The following is a 17,140-nucleotide window of genomic DNA, read 5'->3' on the forward strand; positions in this document are numbered from 1 at the left end:
CTGAATGTTTCCATGATAATCCATGTGAAACACTGCAAACGGGCTCAACACTGCAAGTTTTTATTGAATTACTTCATAAAAATTTAAAATCTTTGAGATTTTCCATGATTGCTCAGACAAAGCCAAGCATGTGACGATATGGTTTTGTGATATAATCAGTTATAGCTATAACTAACAAGCCATTGGAATAGAATAGAATAGAATAGAATAGAATTTCTAAATCTAAATTTGCACATTGTAATGAAAAGCAAAATAAGACACTTCCTAAATGTTTGGACGAACCCCCCCCCCAAAAAAAATACTTTCCATATTTGTGCTCCACTGTAATGGTTTTTTTTTTCTACAGACCAGGGCAAGTGCAGCAAACACGGAAACACCATCAAAAACCACTGGATGATGCAAAAGTGAGAATCTTCTTTTATCATTGTGAGGTGTAAGATTTGTAGGCATTTATAAATTCCTTCAACGAGCCTGTTATTAAGAGTTTCCTGCACATTGACATTTGACCACTGTGGATAACTCAGAGAACGTTTTGGCAACAACGTCTTATCATCTGGTACATTGGAACTGCTCTTGTGTGGGGCTCAATCATTTATAATGTAAACACGTGCTTGATTAACTGAGTAACCGATTAGCATTTTAATCAAGATGAGCTTTGATTTTGCTGCCAAAACCGCAATGTTGGCTACAGCCTCGTGTCTAACAGGGTAATAACAGGGTGATTTTTGGTCTTCTCGCCCTCCCCCCGAAAAAAAAATTGGAAAAGATAACCACAACTTCAGATACATTGTAATGAATCTATAAAAACATTCAAATGTAAGTTGGACACAAAGCAAAGATGACTGATCAAAAGTAACTCAAGCGCTTCAGTTGAATAAACAAATGTCTGCGTTTATTCTGAAAGAGAACGTGTAGAAGAACCTGTAGTGTAGACAGCGTCGCCAAAGTTCAATCTAAATCACAGTTTAGTGTTTATCAAGCTGCATCAGACAGTGAGGAAAGAGAAGACACCGACTCAGACGTATCCTCCACTGCAGATCACATCTGTTTTCTATTTATTCCTCCCATCCTCTCCTCTCCGCTTCGCTCTCTGCGTCTGTGGGCAGTAATGAGAGGCATGTGAGGCTGAGCAAAGAGCACGCTCATTAAAATAACCAACTTGCTCGGGAGCCCAATCCCTCCAGCTAAACTACGCAACACAGGTGTCAGGAAGCAACGGGCGCGCCGCCGCATTCACTCTCCTCAGCACTAATCACAGCAGTGCAGCGACTCCGCGTAGCGATTACGAGCAATTGCCGCAGGTAAGCAAATATTTAAAGAGCGAGGAGGATCAGGAGCTTAAAAACAAGGTCTGCGTGATCTCACCTCAACAATCTGATGTGAGAGTCCCACTGTTTACACAACATGTGTGCATGAACAGTGAATACTTGTAGATGCATGTTTAAGCAGTGCAGAACATCCGTTTCTGCAGTTTGCAGCAGCACAATACATATTGTCAGTGTAAACTGGGTTAAATCTGCTATCTTAAGAGGAGAAGTGAATATAGGCATTACAGCTGCTGCCGTGTCATACAACGTGAAACAGGCTGGAGCAACAATGACTTCATCATTGTACTCAACAGGACTAATAACTGATTGCATATTAACTCGTGAGCATATATGCCACCACAGCTTTGTTTTGACCAAAAGTACCTGGGACTTTTAGTTCCAGGTTCTCCTCCTCAAGAAACTATAAAGGCTGCTGATTTTTTTAAAAAGCGCTAAGGCAAATAGTTATCCAATCCAAAGTACGTCCAGGACTGTAGGACCACACCCTGAAAAGTTTGGAATTTTTCTAAAGCACCTCCTTAATAAACCATGACTTTTTTGGGCGAAAACAAAAAGAAAAATCGACCTAGGAACTAAATTTAGACTCTGGTTCCAGCAGTTCAAAGGCACAAAGTTGTTGTGATGGTTCATACTATTGTTCCCTAAACAGATCAAGAAAGAAGGTCCCAATGTAGGAAGTCAATCTTTCACATGTTTTACATTATACTGTAGAGGCAGGTTAAGGTTAAAGTGTTGTTAGTAGTAGTTACAGCTGAGTTTATACCAAGTTTGCAAGAAATGAATGCAAGGTAATGAACCATCACTGGCTATTTACTGGGCTTGAAAACTGGGAACATCCTACACTTGTAATATCTATCGTAGGGTAGATGCTGGGGGCGTATCCAATCCTGGCCCTGGAGGATCAATGATCTAATGATGATGTCATCATCAAGCTTAAAAAAAAAAGCCCAATGCAAGTAGGGCAGTGGCTAGGGTATGCATTACATAAATGACAATGTGCCCTCTAACCCGGTTCCTCAACAACAAAGGGAAACTTGGGTCACTGCGGGGTCAAAAGTTGAAGACCCCATAAGGGAAATCAATACATTTCTATGTGACGACATGTTTTAAGGTTCGGCTACGGTTTAGTGAACAGCAGTTATGATTGAGTTTAGTGAAGTCTGCAGGAAATGGTTGTAAGTCAATGCAATGTCCCTGTGAAGCATGGAAACAATGCAGGCGCGCGAGTGTGTGTGTGTGTGTGCGTGTGTGTGTCTCTCACTGGAACATTTTTATAAGGCCAACAAACTGTTGCTGCATCAGCACCGCGGAAACCGCTCAGTGGCAGCGCAGTGGATTCAGTATCATGCATGAGGAATGAGAGGACTAATATTTTTCACTACTGCCAAATCAAATTCAAGTGGCAGACAAAAATCCATCTCAACTCGGTGGTTTAATGTGCAAAGGGGAGGTAAAACGCACACACAGACACACAGAGAAATGGATTAATCGAAACAATAATTGTTCTCGAGAACAATACTTGTTGCCTGTTCCCGCTCAGCTGGGCAGCTGTACTACATTTACCACACATTAGTTTAGGAGCCAGGGCCGAGACAGAGAGGCTTTGAAAGTCCTGCCAGGAGCTCTTCAAAGAAGGGAGGAAAGAAAAAAAAAAAAAAAAAGAACAAAACGTGGGGTTTCTGTTGCCTGTGCAGCTTCCGCTTGGAGTTTGAGTGCGAGCTGTGCCGGCCGACGATGACGGGGAGGCGAAAATAATGCTGTTTAATGTTCACAACAAGTCTCGTAAAGATAGCTCACATGCATCTCACCGCTTTCTGAGCACCGCGCCCTTCAGTGACACATCATCAAGTCAACTGTAAGAACAAATTCATAAGGTGAATTCTTCTTTTTTAAAACATCGTGGAGGATTTCTACTAAAAATGTACGCGCGCCCAAAAGCTGAAAATGGCGTGCGCCAAAAAATATTCGGACTGGTAAAACCATGCGTACGCACATCTGCATGCACTTCCCTTTTATAGATCGCAATCCACCCAGAGGGTTGCGCAGTTCAGATCCCGCCTTCAACACACCGACTTTCTAAATGGTCAATGCAAAGTGCCTCGTCAATATTTTTGCATCTCAATCAGCCTGTTGATCGATGGCATTTGACGCGAAATTCTGGCAGAAAAGACGAGAAAAGCGAATTTCCCGGAGAGCGAAGTAGTCATGGGGGAGGTAGAGGCCAGGAAAAGGATCTTACTTGGTGTCACGGTGGTGGAATCACTAATAAAAGAAAAAAACAAGTGATCAGCAGCATGACATCACAACTGCAAATAGTGTGAGAGTCACGGGGAGATCTATAACTGCAGAGGTGGAAGAAGAAGTCGTCTGATCTGAAGGTGGAGGCCAGAGGAGAGGGGCATCATGGGGGCCAGCACCCGAGTGTCAGCGTGTTTGCATGTACTGACATTTTGTCAAACCGGACCTCTCAACATTTTAGTTGAAATACCCCCGCACTCGTGCATCACAAATGTACCCTCTTCAAAACAATGAATATGGTGAACTTGGCATATCCACTGTATGATGTCGTGCTGACAGAGTGATTATAAAACTGACATATCACAGGCTAAAGTCACTCGTCACAAAATAAACATCCTTACTGAAGAGATTTAAATAAAGACACAGAACTGCACAGTGCAAGATTGAATGCAATCTCATTCTATAGTCATGACAGTGTAAAATAAAGTGCACTAAAGTGAGTTGACCATCTAAATATGCTTTAAATCACCTGATAAGTTTGGATTTATGCTCTCTTACCCCTGAATACAAACAATTATAGTGGTCCAGTATAAAAAGAAATAAAGTTCAGCTGTAACCTTGTAAATGATACAATCTGTTCCTGAAAATGCAATAATTTTCTTCTGTGTGCTAAAAGTTGTGTAATTGTACTCCACATTTTCCTTATGATCTGATTTCAAGAGAACATTCATCATCTAAAAATCTTTTTTTCATTCCGTAAAGCTATTATCTCAGACATGAAAATCAATCTTTTTCCAGTGACGTCACACCACTAATGTCCAGCTTCATCTCCTCTTTTAGCTCTTAAGTCTCCTTGACACAAACACACACAGACACACACACAGCCTCCTCTCCTCCACTCAGCACAACCGTCCACTGTGTTGTAAAGTGAAAACACAAGGTGTGTTTTACTCCCTGAGGCGCACACTGATTACACACTCTGCACTAATGCTGCGATTATCCACGTCCATTTTCTGTGTGTGTGTATTTGTGTGTGTGTGTGCACGCATGCAATAATGCATGTGTGTGTGGCCTGCAAGAACCCACACAAGGATGACATCACCGTCACCAATAGCCTGAATAAAAGACTCTGCAACAAAACATGAAATTATGACCTTTTCAACATAATCCGTCACAAAAATCTGGACAAGAGAAAATAGTCTGGATATTCAAGTCTAAAGAAAAATCCCTGAATTATATAATATTAGGTGTAACCTGAATTTGAACCTGAAAGAAAAATATATTTGGTTTGCATTTTTGGTGCATGCTCACATGTAGCTTCGTGATTGTATGATACAGCTTTAACAGGAGTTTGAGTTCACAGATCAGTCAAATTTCACTCTGTGTTTTAAAATAGATGAGCAAAAATACAGAGTCAATGCAAATCTTTACACGCACGGGCTCACCTATCACCGCATATATATACTTGTGTGTAAGTGTGCACATACATGCAGTTCATATAAAAGGTGTCTTGACTCACTTTAGTCCATTCTGGTTTTGAAACAGTTTCCTAAACCATGTCAACAGTTTGCGTGGCTTGATTCTTTGTTGTTGTTTTTTTTGGTTTTCTCTTTTTATTTTACATGGCTTTAGACAGTTTTCTGGTGCAGTTTGTTCTTCAGCTAGTCACTTGACTGGCTTCCAATTGTGTTTAGACTGCCTTTAAACTATGTTTTGGTTTCATGGCCTGGGTTTAGGTCAGACTATAGAGTTATTGTACTGGTTTAACCTGGTTAATAACAGGTTCATAACAATTTTAGCAGGTTAATTGAGTCTAAGCTGTGTTTATATCAATTTCTAAACTCATATTTTAACCCATTTTTTTGACGTTTGCTCAACGCTTTGCTCGACACAGTCTAAAGTAGTCATTATGAGACCTTCAGCATTCAAAACTGAATTGAGGATGTTGAAGGATAAATGAGGAGCTTTAAGTAACGGTTGGTTTGTTAGCTGTGTGTTATTGCAGTTGATGTGGTGAAGTATTCAAGGAAGTCTGTCTATATGGTAAAAGACAGGTGTAATAAGTACTCCGTTAATGTGGACAGGGGGTGTAATTTCTCCGGAGTGGAGGTCAGCCAAGTTTTCCCCAGACACGATGACAGACATAATGGGCAAAGGACTTTCACACACACACCCATATATACTTTCTCCTTCTCACGAGTGTATGTGCGCTGCAGCGTCGGTCACGTTGGATAAACTGTGTATTATCATGTCTGAGAGACACGGTGGCATCATCTTCATCGTCTTGCCTCGGCACCAGCAGCGATAAAGATTCGCTCTCTTTGTGTGACGGGACGTCGGCCAGCAGGAATCTGATCTCTCTCTGTCTGTCTGCAGAAACAAAAGCCCGTAACGGTTTCTTTAATGCGGCCAACCGTCCTGAGGCGACGATAAGATCAACTCCCGTGTTTACATGATTTGGTTAAGTGCATGCCTTCCCTCTTACAGATGCTCCAGTTGCGCCTTTGTCGACACGAAAGCAGATTAACTTTGAAATGCTGTTAGGCTGTAGAAAGTTTTCAGGCGCAATATATATATATATATATATATATATATAGAGTGGATGTTCACACGGTTTGTAAAAAGGTCAGCTCGCAATTACCTCCAGTGGCACGCACCGCTGAAAATGTGTGTCGGTGGAACACAAGCAAGAAGAAGTGAAGAGGAAGAACAAGAAGAACAACAACAACAACAACATTCCAGAGAAAATTTTGTGTGCCTGCCTCTCCTTTGGTCTGAGCGTCTCCATGGCAACAGATGCTGATCTCCTCTCATGAGTTGCCTCTCCCATCCCCTTTATATGGGATATTTGTTTTTGCAGTTTTTTGCGACTTTTTCGAGAAACAATTAGCTGAATCGTTAAGAAAAAACTCGGAGCAACCATTCCCAAAATGTTCCGCACGTTTTGATGTGCTTTCTATGTCTGTGTTCCCAACGGGAGAAGTTATGTTGCAAAGAAATGGCAGAAAAATTAAACGGGTCGCCTCAGACAGGCACAACAACAACAACAACAACAACAAGATACTGCATAAGAACAATCCACATCAAGAAGAACAAAAATAAAATGGAACCAGAAAAATAAAAGAGCAACAAAAACGAGAAACCAATATAAGAAGAAAAAAAACGATATGAACAACACACGTAATGAAAACAAGAGCAAGAAGCAGAACTCTGAGAGGAATTTAAATAAGTAAACATTTAGTCAAACCACTTGAAATCCCACAACTTATATAGAATATAAAATTGTTAAAATAAAGGAAGGAGGATAAAAGAGGAATAAGTACCGAAAGTGCCTCGGTAAAGTTTAACCAGATTTGATTGTATTGTCAACAGCAGTCATTCAACTCATATCCGCTGGGTAAGATATCTACCATAGTGTAATTTTAAATTAGATTAGTGATATAAAACAACTCTGTGGTAACTTGTTTTTCAAACAAAACGTTACTTTTCTGGTAAAATAATGAACTTATTGGTGAAAAAAATGGAGATCAGAGGTTATGATTAATAATTAAAATACTCAGTAGTTACTCCCTTATTCCCAAAAATGTATTACATTGTGCAAATTGTATTTTTGAATGAGTGAAATGACACAAATGAAACAAGTAACCGGAGTACTACTTAATTACAGTAATGTGAGTACTTGTATTTTGTTCCTTCCACTTCTTTAAAAAAAAAAAAAAAAAAGCTGTTTGACATGATTACCCCTTCTTTGTGTGTCTTTAGAGAAGCTGACAGCTGAATGGATGGAGGTCAGGGGCAGCTATTAAAAAAGTGATACCCCCTCAGACTGAGTGATAGCTGGGGCAGTTTGCGGGGTTGTTTGGGCTGAAGCCACTGCGCCGAGATGGATCACAGATGTCTGACCCCGGACCTCGGCAGTTAGCCGTGAAACACAAGCCTTACCTTTTCTTTCTTTGTCTCACTCTGCTCTCTTTGCTCCGTGTCCTTGTCGTCCTCTACACCCCACCCCCCGCTATTGTCTGAGCCCCTTTATGATTCACTTTTCTAATGCCTGTGTTGGCCCTCTCTCACACACAGCCAGCGACAGTGTAATCCCCGCTGTCTTCACATGGCAAATACCACTTAGCTGTGGAGGACCGCCCCAAATGACAACGGCAAACAAAGAAATGCCTCATCCCCTGCAAGTATGCATCTTATGGAAAGACTATGGACAAGTCAAGGAAAAGGTCACCCCGAACAAAGGCAGCTTAGGAAAAGAAAAACTGAAGGAAAGTATTGTCGAGAAACTCTCGTGGAGGGATTGAAAGCGAGCTGACTCTGATCTGAACCCGAACCTGGTGTTTGTTTAACCGGAGCCATGTCAGTGCTGATCGTACCTGAAATTGAATGAATCAGGGTGCATCCGATGGTGCGCCTGCAGCTGGGAAAACTAATTCAGTTAGGCTTGTTCATATCAGCTGGTTTAACATCCGAAGCTCGGAGGCGGGGCGGGGTGGACTGATTGAAGTCAGAGTCTGATTGTATATTTCCTGAGGTACAAAAATCTCCTAATTTACCCACAAAACACTGGGAGGGGATGGAAAAAAAACAACTCTTGAAACTACCTAATTTCTGGACCGAAAAGCCTTTGTGCGTTGTCCGTGTGGTCCCACAGGTGCTGTAACAGTATCCCAGTGCAGTCTGTCTGAGCAGTCACCCTCACCTGCAGAGTCCTCGCTCTACAAATCAATTCACAGCTGCACAGACCATTAGGCAGACCCCTGCCCAGTGACCGGGGCCTCTCAGCCACAGAGGGATGATAAGTGGAGACATTCAGTCAGTAAGTAGGACTGTTTTACTCAAAATGTACCCTTTACCTAGAAAAACACCCACCTATCTCTTCACCGTAAAACATTTCTGAAAAATCCAAAGAGTTACAACTCCGCCCATCCATTTCCTCCACCACTTCATACAACTTGGAGCACTGAAGGAAATCTCAGCTTGCTATGGATGAAAGGCAGGGTACATTCAGGACAAATGCAGATGATAAGCCTCTAATGCTTGTGTTTGGACCGTGGGAGGAAACCATAATACTGGAGAGCTCAGGCAGAACATGCAACTCCCACATAGGAATGCCCCAATCAAAGACATTCACTTCATGGCATGAGTCGTAACCACTTCACGTCTAATTGACAACACTTTACAATAGAATAGTAAAAGTATTATAAGTACTCTCCGCGGCATTTGATGAATGGCAACATCATGGTTCAAGTTAGTCTGGCCAAGTCTGCTGATCATTGCAGAAAAGAATCAATGTATCTATAGATAACTCAATGTGTTCCCTGGATATCTAATGGTCAGTACAGAAAACGACAGGTCACAACAGTATATTATTGAGATTCTTAATTACAATATTCTGCAGGAAACAAGGGTTGAAATAACTTCTGACATGCCATTGGTTTTGTGAGCTTGTAAAATTAGATTTCAGTTGGTAAAAGTATTATAAACCAATGAGAAAGAAAGAACAAAACATTCTATTTCCAGGATGCAGTGGGCAGCCACATTAGGGTGGTGATAGGGGTCAAGGGTCATGCTCAGGGACTCACAGTGGTGGCCTGTCCGCTGTGGGATTCGGACCTGCAAACTTCCGACCCGCTTCTCTAACCTCTAGGTCACCACTGCCCCAAATAATAATAAATTAGAATAAGTAGTATAAAATAATAAGTAGTTTGGTCCCATCAGTGAGAGATCAAAAGCCAAGTGATTCCAAAATACACAAAAAAATCCCAGTAAATCAGGTAAACAGAGAGCCTGATCGTCATAGCAACAGTAACAGAGAAAACAAAAGTTTACTTTGAATGCAGTCAGTACTGTGAACAGGATTATGTCAAAGCAGTAACCTGTCTTTAATTTTAGCATGAGTCACTTCTATTAAAACCGGGTCAATCGAGGCGGGATGGCGGCAGGAAGGCAGAGCCATTTGGGCCCACTGAGCTCCTGCGACGAGGGTGCAGCAGTGATAATGACCGGTGATCGCCTGCCAGTCCAAACCAAAATAGGGTTTCCATGGTGCTTCTGAAACTCGAACTTAAACAGAGAAAAATCTGATGTGTGGTTGTGAGTTTCATGGGCTCCGACCGGAGTTTTTCTCGGCTGTGTGCTGTGGGTGAAGGTGGAAGCACTCCTCAGTCTCAGGGTCTTCGCTGTGACCAGCCTCATCAGGGGAATTTCTTAAAATGAACTGTGGCATGACTTCAAATTCCACAAATGAGGACCGTGTTGGACACCCAAAGAAAAAGCAATGGAAGCGTGGATAAACAGATTTACTATCTACCTGCATGCAAGGTTAGTGTGATCATCTGAGCCACCACGTGCTGCAGATTTTTATAATGGTTTTTATCCACATTCTGGTAAATTGTGATTTTTGAGACGGAAAGTTTTCAAATTATTTTGGGAAAAAAAGCAACTTATCCAAACCCTTAAATAAAAAGCTGCTTGTCTTCAAATTCATGGTTTATCTAAGCTGATGTTTCATAAATGCTTCTTCCACATCAGGATAATAGAGCATTTTCCTAATAATAATTGATCTAATGTCAACCAAACAGTGCTGACAGCTTAACTAATGGGTCACATTGATACAAAGACAGGCCTCGGTAAAGGAAGAATAAATAACAGAAATAGCTGCTTATTATAAGCCAAAACTGGTAAATTAACTCAGTTGTTTGAAGATTGGTAATGGGCCACTGTAATTATTGACTAATTTTCTCACTAAATTCTAGATATTTTAGCTGCTGCAATGTATTACTGCTTAATGAAATTTTGTTGTATTCCGTGCAATGACAATTAACCTTATTCCTCTCTTATTTCAATAACTTTAACAAATCTGGTCTAATACAAAGACAAAAAGCGGAGTTATCATGACGGGCTGGCGATGTCGACTCTGTGACAGTTGGAGAGGGACTGTTTTCACATTTATCTATTCAAAAAGTCTCAGTTCAGCGTAGGAAGATCGTGAGGATATATAAAACTCCTGCGGATACAACAACCCAGATGAAACACTGATTTTAAAAGATATGAAAGTAAGAGACTTGATGTGTTTATCCCTGATATATGAATTGGAACATGAAAACAAACCATGACTTTTATCTGCGATACAAACACAATACACAATCAAGTGTAAGCTCATTTATATATAGCTTTTCCATGACCTGAACCAACTGAATAGGGGATACCGCCTTATCGCACCGTACACACACAGGCAGCCGATTGTGGCATCATTAGCATACAGCTGTGAAGCTCCGGATCTCGGAGTTGAATCCATATTCAAACGCATCTGATACGGCATTCTGCCGGTACAGGCAATTAGGAATGGAGGAAAGACTGGGAACATAAACGGAGCAGTGAGTGCGACTGGCCCACTTTAATGAGCCTGCGGTTGCTGAGGGACGAGATAAAGTGCTGGAGGCCACGCAGCTGCAAAACCCCACCGTCTGTCTGCCGTCCACTCCCCTGAGACTGACCCCCAGCTCGCCACAAAAGGAACAAAACCCGCTGGCAGATTCCTTCTCCTCATTTCACCCGACAGGAGGGTCCTCCAGCCTTCCCCCCTACGAGTCATTCACCTCTTCGGGATGTCTCCTTCATTCCTGACCAGAGCAGGGCGAGGGCTTTGTTATTGTCAGGAGCCCACCATGATGATTTCCCAGTAAACAGGCTGCTGGAGGCCAACGTACCCCCAAGGAGAGGCTCATCTCCAGGTTGGAGGGGGGGGGGAGGGTGTGTGTGGGAGCGTAGAATAGCAGGGGAGACGAGAGAGAAGGGTGATTAGCTCCAGCACTGCCTAATCTAATCAGCGTGCATGAATGCCCAGCAGTGCGGCACGAGGGAGGGAGGCGGGGAGGGGGGGCACATGCAGGAGAGCAAGAAAGTTTTGTCCAGTATCAGAGAGCTGTGGAGGGTCCAGGGAGATGAATCGGTGTTTTCGGAGCAAGAACAGAAGCGGGGAGGCCACATGGGAGAGGTCATCACCTTAAAGGATAAGTCTGGTTCATTTCATCCTGCCACACAGTCCATTAATGTGTCTGAATGAGAGCTGCACGGATGACAAACTTCTGGAGGGCTGGCCTCAATATGTCACCGGTTTTTCAATTTGTTCCAGAGAAATTTAAACAAACCACCTAAGTTTTATGAAACGTGACTGAACTCAGCTGTTAAAAGGGGAAAAGCTAATGTTAGGCTCCAGTTGTGACTTGCTCTGTAGTATTGGTTAGTGTTAATGCTGGTTAGCCCCCCCCCCCCCCCACACACACACACATTCAAGTTGAAGACAAACCAAACGCTTAAAAGCTAATGTTTGAACAGAGTACAAAGGCTCATATTATAAACTCATCGCTCTTCCTTTTTACACCTGAGTCACTTTGTACACTGGTTTAAAGCATAAATACACAAGCTGCAAAGGCTTACGTGTCTGTATTTCCCGTGCTGATGCAACATCCTCAACAGCCTCTGTAAGTTCACTTTGGGACTTTATGAAAACCTGTAAAAGTCTGGATATAGTTTCCATAAAGGCCGTTTCAATCATCAGAATATTGCCACGAGCATCCGCGAAAATAAAAGTCTCAAGTTGTCCCACAGACGTTCTACAACTTGCCGGCACTCGGCTGTGGTGGCGCTTCGGCTCTTTTATGAAGCAGTCAAATTCGGCTTCTCCTTCACTAACCCGTAAAAATGGGATTGTGAGAAGAAAATGCTTTTTCGAATAAGGGCGAGGAGGAGAAAGTTCTTCATCGGTGGTGGACGCAGCATCCATCGTCTGTTGGGTTTTTTGTAGGAATGAAGTGACATCGTTTAAATAAGAAAGTGAACTTTTGTCTCGCCGCCGAGTTTAACGGCCTTTAAAGACAACCGCTACCTTTATTTTATGACACAGACAAATAGTTTTCTTATTAAAAAAGGCACAGAAACAAAGGCTCTGGGTTGCGTTCCTCTTCATCTCCGCTGTGCAGACGATGACAGAGACTTTTCCAGTACCGGTAAAACAATTCATCTCCAAAGCTGCTCTATTTAACAATGAAAAAAAAAAAAAAAAAAGAAGAAGAAAGAAACAAGCTCGGACATGCGGCTGCTTTTAATTCACTGAGAACTTCTCTTTCTCGATGCTTGGAAACGGAAAACCTTATAACGTAATGTGACCCACTTTGGATTAGTTTGAATTTTAAGACCGTTTTTCCTCGCATTACGTCAATTTTACAACCAAATAAACAATCTTCATGGTAACAAGGCATGTATTAAATTGAATCTGTGATGTATTTGTTTCATTAGAGCACTTCCTGGATGCTCCTGTTGACAAGTTTTATTAGAAGTGCTCGCCGGGACACAAAATAACACCGTGGGGTGAAATTATGACCGGCGAACAAGCGCTGATTGAGAAAACCAGATGTGAGAGTAAACGGTTTAACCCCCGCGTACAAGTGTAGCAGTTACAGTAGTCGGAGGAAGTATGGGGCAAATAAACCGGCCTTGTTATCTGGGCCATCTACACTCAGAGGATATCCACAGCAGGACTTTGCTGTAGCAAACTGTATTCCAGATGTGAGCCCCAGCCAGCTGGAGTCATCTGGTTTAACCTTTGACACGGGAGCAGCCGTTTAATTAGTGGATTTCACACGCCCTTCACGGCGATACTGCGGACCCAGCTTCGGTTTCAAACGCCTACTGATAGTGCACAGGTCTGATTTCAATCTGGGTGATATTTACACTCATAGCCACAGGAGTGTTTACACAGGATCCGAATGCATGGGAGAAGATGTAGATCAAATGCTCCACTGAAAATAGTCCTTCATTCCAGGAGAAATACACTGACCAATCCCATAAACTGCAGCCCGGATCCTGGATTAATGACAAAAAGCACTGCAGTCAAAGCTCAGGGAAGCACGAAACGTAGAAGATGTAGTCTGCAGGAAAGCGGAAAAAAAACAAACATTCCATCATCTGCATGAGACAAAACATCAGAGCTATAATACTTTTTTTTTTTTTTTTAAACTTTTCATTGCATCTGTGCTATAATGAGAGAAAACCCTTTTTTCTGTGGCCCAAGCAAAAGAAAAAAATAGCAACTCTGCCTGGTCCTAAGGTGTTTATTAAAGGGCCCAAGACAGATCCCTGAGGAACCACGTGCACTGGCACATCAGCTCAAACCGCCGGCAACTTTCCACAGCAAAACTCTTGAACATCAGTCACTCATGTAGTGATGAACTGAGCATCAAAAAACATGTGAAACTGCCTTTAAAAATAAAATTGCAATAAAGAGTTTAGACTAATGACAGTTTATGAATGACGGCAGCAACAACAGTGTCGCACCCAGACTTCACAACATCTGTAGTGTGAGGTGAAACCTGACATAGCCTTGTGAACATCCTGCAATGGTCACATATATTAAAAACTGAACCTGTGTCCGCCCTAAAAGCACTAGAAGGAACAACCATTTTCTACTTTCTTGTGGCCTGAGTGAAGGAAAAATAACGTTTTTGCTGGGTCATGCGGCATTTTTAATAGACCCAACACAGAGCCCTGAGGGACCAAGTGTGCTGGAACATCAGCTCAAACCACTGGCAACTTCTCACAGAAAAGCTGAACTTCAAATCTTTAAACTCAATTACTCACTTAGTGATGAAATGGGCATAAAGATCTGAAGCTGCATTGTTTGACTTTAAATATAAACTTTATGATCACAAAATCCAAGTGTGACCATCACAGCACTGCTGAAAAACAGCAACACAACGAGAAGTTAAAATAATTTAGCATACAGAAATATCAAGTTTGAAGTCTGAAATTAGTTTTGCTTTTCTTGTTGCCTAAACAGAAGAAAATAAGAATTTATTCCCGGTCATAAGGGATTTTAAATGTCCACCGAGGAATAAAACATTAATAATCAATTTTTTACCGCAAAACATCAGTCCCTCATTAAGTGATGACCTCAGCATCATACTTGTTTTTATTCTTAATACCAGTTTTAATAAAGCCGTTTGTAACACCCCCTTGATCTTTTTCCTTGACGAAACATCTGACAATGATGTTACGTGCAAAAAAAAAAAAAAAAAAGCAAAGAAACAGTTTAAGGTAATTACAGACTATAAACACCCACACAGTTGCTGCATCATCTGCACAGCAGAAAAATCAGCAGCAACACAACTTTCTGCAACAATGCTGCACGCACAATTCATGACATCGACACGAAAAAATCCATTGAATAGTTGCCTTTTTTCTTCTTTTTTTTTAATAATGTATTTCTACTTTTCTTGTGGCCTAAGTAAAGAAAAAGGAGCATGTCTGCCAGGTCCTGTGGTGACGGTAATGGGCCCAACACAGATCCCTGAGGGACAACAGGAGACGACAGTTGCTGCACCAATCGCACGGCTGATGACATCCAACATGCAAGCCAAAATATCAAGTTTGACAGCATCACCCTCAGTCGTACCGAGACAAAACTGTATGCATTATTAATTGTTTTTGTAGCCCGAACACAAAAGGACTGTTCCTGAAAGGTGGGGTGACATTTTCTTTTTTTTTTTTTAAATGGGCCCAATACAGAGCCCTGAGGGACCACTTGTACTTGCACATCATCAGCTCAAACCACTGGCAACTTCACAAAGCAAAGCTCAACCACCATCTTTAACAGCAGTCACTCGACTCAGTGACGACCTAAGCACCATTAAACATCTGAACCGCTGTTGTGTAGCTTTAAATAAAAATCAATCGCACATAAGTGGCTCGAGATAATTACAGAATAGAAACAGACCACACAACTGCACAGCTGCAAAGAGCACCAACGACACAAGTTTCTGCGCCAATATTGCACCCAGAATTCCCAATATCTACCGTGTCAACTGAACCACCGTGGCCACATGTAGAGGAAGTGGGTCCACCCTTATGAGCATTGAAAGAAAACCCAACACAGACCCCTGAGGGACCACATTCACTTCCCTTTCACATGAAACCGCGGGTCACATCTCACTGCAAACACTGAATAACCACCTTAACATCAGTTATTCACTCAGTGATGACCTGGGTATATTAAACATCCAAAGTTGTGTGTCTTTAAAAAAAAACTCTCAAGTTTGAGTTTAAATACTTTGAAGACCTTCTTCAATTAAAGAAAGAAATCTGCAGAGGTCACTTACACTGAAAATAGCACCCTCAGGGGTAAACCTTTCTCTTTCAAACACAAACACTGGTTCACATGTGGGAAACTGGTTCTCAGGTTTACCACTGAAACACAAAACACGAGAAGAATCACTGTCACACATTTGTCACCACTGCTGACAGACGCGTCCTCAAAGTCACAAAAGCGGAGCAACCTTAAACCTACAATCCCGACACAGAAAATCAGTGTAAAGATCAGGTGATTTGAGCTGAAGAAGCTCCTGAATGGAGTTGGAAATTAAACTCAGCAGGAAGACAAGGGATCATTGAAGCTCCTGACATGTGATTTATCATCAGGTGTCATAGACTGTGACATCTGTGATATTTCACACAATTCCCTAACAAGTTGAGAAGTTGTCCTTGTGATTCTGACTCAATAACTGCACACATGATCAAATTGAACAGGTAATAAGACTTAAAAGACTGGTTTCAAATTGAAATTTTATTCCATTAAAGCTGCAATTCATGACCATTCCCTTGAGATTGAGACGAAAGAATGAAATAATTCCTCACTGTTCCTCTTGTTTTGGTGAAAAGTCACATTTTGAATTGGCTTGATTTGATGGAAGTAGACCATTGTTGAATTAAAACACTTTAGTGTTCTTCCCCACAGCAGACAGGCATGTCTTCTTTAAGAGAGTTTCCCTGACAGCAGATTGGGTTCCTAATGTGCTCCACTGCCTGGCAAAGCATCAATCTGCTCGGCTTTTCCTGCCACGAGTTTCCCTTTAGAGCTCCCGGAGAGAAAATACCACAATGTGGAGACAGTTTGCTGGAAAAAAAAAAAAAAGAAAGAAAGAAAGAAAGAAAGAAAAGGAAAGGAAAGAAAAGAAGAAGTCGATGCATCTGCAGCTGAGACTCTATATGAAAACTCGGAAGGGAAAACAAAAAAAAAAAAAAAGTAGTTTAAAAAGAGATTTCACCTCCGATTTACTCACGTGTTGGAAATCCTGAGAGTTGAAGGTTGTAGATTCACTAACTCGTTTTTATCTTTCGTTCCTCCTCCGTCAGAGTCTCCTCATCCTCCTCCACGTTTTTTCTTCCCGGACCGCAGAAGAATGAATGATCCGTCCGTCCCCTCGCCGCCTGTGTGCCCGGGCTGACTGCTGCTGTGGTGGGAGTGGCTGGTCTGGGAGGCCCCGCCCCCTCCTCCTCCACACACCCAGCCTGCCTCCTCTCAGCACAGCAAAACCCCTCTGGACTCATCACATTCAATTATTTATTTGATGGCCATGCACGCATCCACCCGTGACTGTATTATTGCATGCTGTGAAGTCGGACAATCCACTTAAAGGTCCCTTTTGATGCAAAAACAAAATTAATAAAATCAATATAGAATGGTTTTCTGACAGTTATATGTGCAGCTGCAGCTCTGGAGCCACATGTGGCCCTTC

General features: G+C 42.0%; 1 protein-coding gene across 3 annotated transcripts in view; it reads right to left on the reverse strand.

Moving 5' to 3' along the window:
* Nucleotides 1-16,814, reverse strand: part of lhfpl2a (LHFPL tetraspan subfamily member 2a) — a 50,149-nt gene extending 33,335 nt beyond the window's left edge. Inside the window, exon 1 of one of the 3 annotated variants that reach the window (XM_080476359.1) lies at nucleotides 16,685-16,814. The gene's annotated coding sequence lies outside the window, so the exon portion shown is untranslated. Of the gene's footprint in view, nucleotides 1-16,669 lie in introns of all 3 variants that reach the window. The other 2 variants (XM_080476362.1, XM_080476361.1) reach the window with 2 other exon arrangements.
* Between the last annotated feature and the right edge of the window lie 326 nt (nucleotides 16,815-17,140).

The sequence above is a fragment of the Lipophrys pholis genome, assembly GCF_963383615.2.
Source record: "Lipophrys pholis genome assembly, chromosome: 12".
NCBI lineage: Eukaryota > Metazoa > Chordata > Actinopteri > Blenniiformes > Blenniidae > Lipophrys > Lipophrys pholis.